Here is a 4,217-nt window from a genome sequence, read left to right on the forward strand (position 1 = left end):
AGATCTGATGTGAGGTATGATGTATTTTGGCGTTGAACTCCCATCTGTATGATGATAGAGGTATGTATGATAAAGTGGAAAAAATAATAAAAAAATAGAAATTACTGTATGACCATTGTGCTGCCTTTCTTGCTATATATATATCAGATGTACAGTATGTGAGAGTGAATGAAAGTAGTGACAGATGAAAGTAGTGATAGTGTTCTGTGTGTTTGGTATAGCCATTAACAAACTGTTACCACAGATCTGAATTTTTAATACTCTACATCTATTATTCAGTAAGTGTGATGGTGATATGAGCTGGCTCTGCAATTAAAGTAACAGACACAATCTTGTCGGATAGCGTAAAATGGACTGTGATGGAGAGCAAAATTTTCAATCTGTATGTCTCCTTTTGCATATGCTTTTTGTCCTTTCCTTATTTGGCTAATGCATTCCTGCACGGTCAGATGAGGTCTATTGAAGCTGGTGAAAGTCTTCTTCTTTCTTTTCTTCATGTATAAGTATAAGAAGTGATTGTGTTGGAAGTGTGTATGTATGTGTGTGTGTTTGTGTGTGTGTAGTAAGTGTTTTGTGTTAGATTTGTGAATATGTAGTAGAAGTCACGTGGTTGTGTTAGATGCAAGTGGGCAATCTTTTAATTTTTCACTAACTCCTCTTCCTCCAGCACATTTTCTTGAAATTGGTCCAAAGAATGCAGGACAACTGATGTTTTATAGTGATTATCTCATGTTCTTTCCCAGGCACTTTCCAATAGCCTTCCACCACATCAATCAATTAGGCCCACTACCCTTGGTAGTAGGTCTACCAATTGGGGTGGCACATATGTACATATAGCATGGGATTTTATCTTTATTACACTTGGAGTGGGTTCATGGATGCAGAATAGTATTACCGGGTAGTTCAGTAGGCACCTACATCAGGGGCGGATCCAGGAATTTCGTAAGGGGGGGGGGGGATGCAAAGAATATTTTTGGTGCTACTTCTGGGTTTCATCTCATTTTTTGAAATAAAGAGGGGGCGCGCGCCCGGTGCGCCCCCCTCTGGATCCGCCACTGTATATGGAGCAGTTGATTCATTGCATCAAGAATCATTCATGTTAGGTGTATAAATTGTGTACAAGCTGTTCGCTATGTGTGTTTGTCAGAGATGCCAAGTTCAAAAAACTTTTATGAGTGAGACTTTTATGACTCCGCGTCTCGGCGCTCGCGCGCATGCGCACGCGAACGAGGAGGGTGTCCCCCTCCCATATGGTAGGGAGCTTTTTTAAATTATTAGCTCTTAATGATGCGATCTGGTGCAGCAATTAATGATTTTTTTACTAAGTTTGAAAGGCAAAAGGGAAATATACCTTCAATTGCAACTATCACTCTAATCCTTTGAGCTATGCTCCTTATTTTTGCAGAGACTCCAACCCAAAGTACCTTCTGATCTGGAGATTCTCCCGCCTGAAACCCCTAGCAAACGGGAGACTCAAAGTTGATGTGTGCGAAGCGCGAAATTCCCAGGGTTCTAGATGCTCTCTGGTGCTATCTAAGGCTTATTTTTTCAACATACGATATAAATATGTAAGAAATCCTTTCCAACGGGAGACAAAGAGCCAGGACGGGAGAAATTAAATCTCAAACGGGAGAACGGGAGATTTTGCAAAAAATGGGTTTTCGGCGGGAGATATCCCGTCAAAAACGGGAGAGTTGGAGTCTCTGTTTTTGGCCCAAATTGCAGACTTCACCAGATGCGTGAGAAAAATGGGTGCCATGCGTGAGATCGTGATCGAGACAGACCTTAAATGCTTGAGTCTCACGCAGAATGCGTGAGACTTGGTAGCTCTGGTTTGTGTGTGTGTGTGTGTGTGTGTGTGTGTGTGCGTGTATGTAGGCCCTACACATGAGTATATTTTGTAATGTATGCATATAATGTAGTAATATATGCTTTATGTAACACGTAATGTATGTATATGTATGTATATAATTTGTATCCTATGTACTTTCATATGTCTGCATGTATCTGTATGTGTGTATGACAGGGGCAGATGGTTTCTTTGAAAATAAAAGGGGGTGGTATGTGCACCCCCTGATCCCCCACTGTATTATAGTCCTAACAATTACAGCCAAATAAACAGACTGCATAGTGATAATAATTATATTATATTGGATGGCTATGAATGGGATACCAGGGATTATCATCTATATAGGACGTTTTAGCGGCGCATTAAAAACGCGTATTGTAGTCCGCTCAATTTTTACCGTTCAATATCAGAGCTTATTGAACAAATCGCATAGACCAACGTATTAATTCCCCATAGGCTACCGTTGTTACTTGCCGTTCAAGATCACACGATATTCAATTCTGTCTCGTTTATTGCGTGAGCGCTTGCTGAATGCGCAAACGCTTACTACTAGTGCGCGTCATTTTGTTACATTTTCACAAGCGCGCAAACATCTTGCTAGTTGTTTGTTTCATACGCAGTTTTAGGGGCTTCCCCTTTTCAGCGCTGGGATGGGACTGCCGAGTCAACTTCAAAGACGAGTAGAAGCCAGGTAATTTTGTGCAGTTTATGCTTGCTCTGCTTGATTGTGTAGATGATAATAATTATATTGGATGGCCTTGATTCATGGAAAACCAGGGAATATTGCACTCGTTAGGGTCAATATTGCACTCATCTTCGATTTGTGCAATATTGGCCCTAACTCATGCAATATCCCCTGGTATCCCATTCATAGCCATCCAATATAATATAAATATTGCACGAGTTAGGGCCAATATTGCACGAATCGAAGATGAGTGCAATATTGACCCTAACGAGTGCAATATTCCCCGGTATTCCATGAATCAAGGCCATCCAATATAATTATTTATCATCTATACATTCAAGCAGAACAAGCATAAAACGCGCAAAATTAGCCGGCTTCTATACATCCCAGCGCTGAAAAGGGGAAGCCCCTAAAACTGCGTATCAAACAAACAACTGGCAAGATGTTTGCGCGCTTGTGAATTGTAACAACATGACGCGCACTAGTAGCAAGCGTTTGCGCATTCAGCGAGCGCTCGCGCATTTAACAAGACAGAATTGAATATGGTGTGATCTTGAACGGCAAGTAACAACGGTAGCCTATGGGGAATTAATACGTTGGCCTATGCGTTTTGTTCAATATGCTCTGATATTGAACGGTAAAAATTGAGCGGACTATTTTACAATAAGCGTTTTTAATGCGCCGCTAAAACGTCCTATAGGCCCTATAGATGATAATAAACCATATTTATATAGTGCATATCACACACACCAAAAGAATGAATAGTGTCACAGTAGGCCTATTTATTGACACCTCTAGTATTGGTGTAAAAGTAATTTGTTGAACTATACAAGCCATAATGTTCTTGTCACAACTATTTTGTCTTATAGCCTTTCCTCTCCCAAGAAAAGGAAAAAAGAAAGAAGAAAGGAAGGCAGGAAGAAAGAAAAAAGAGAAAAAAGACAGAAAGAAAGAAGAAAGAAAAAGTGGGTAAGGGATAGTAGAAAACAGAAGAAAAGAAGAAAGAGCATGATCTAGATAAATTACTTCCGGGTAAGGACAAAAGTTTCTAGGCGTCTCGTAGAATTCTACCTGTGAGCCAAAGGTGAACGCGGTGTTAGTGTATGTGTGTAGCTTAGGTGTGTGTGTGTGTGTGTGTGAGTGTTCCGGAGAAAAAGTGGGCATACACAACATTCCTTGCTTGCAGGTGTAGCCGCTATGACCGTATGCTACGGCGCGCCGGTGTAGCAGCGGATACCAATGCCGTGTGTACATATAGTATACACAAACAGCTGAGCCAGTGCTGTATGTACGTACGGCATGTATGCACGGCACTGATCTGAGCGCTCGAGCTGCTAGCTGGCGCTATGCTGCTAGATCCATGCTAAACCTATCTACTGCTCGCTCGTGGGATGGTGGGCAAGAGGATTGGCGTGGCGAACAACGGGGAAGAATTACGAATCATTGCACCGTCAGCCGTGTTATTACAGCTGGGATTAGTATCTGTACTTTGGCATATCGGCACATCGCATGAATTGAAGTCATGGAAGGTGTTCTCTACAAATGGACGAATTATTTGGCAGGTAAATGTAAAATCAATTTTACTCCCCGACTTGTAAAGTTGTAGTGTACTATTTTATACACTCCATTCACCACCACGTAGCCAAAGCCCTAAGATATGCGTCATCTCCGTGCAGTGCAGTG

The sequence above is a fragment of the Diadema antillarum genome, unplaced genomic scaffold (assembly GCF_040938485.1).
Source record: "Diadema antillarum isolate AM-2024a unplaced genomic scaffold, OU_Dant_1.0 seq00000754_RagTag, whole genome shotgun sequence".
In the NCBI taxonomy this organism is placed as follows: domain Eukaryota; kingdom Metazoa; phylum Echinodermata; class Echinoidea; order Diadematoida; family Diadematidae; genus Diadema; species Diadema antillarum.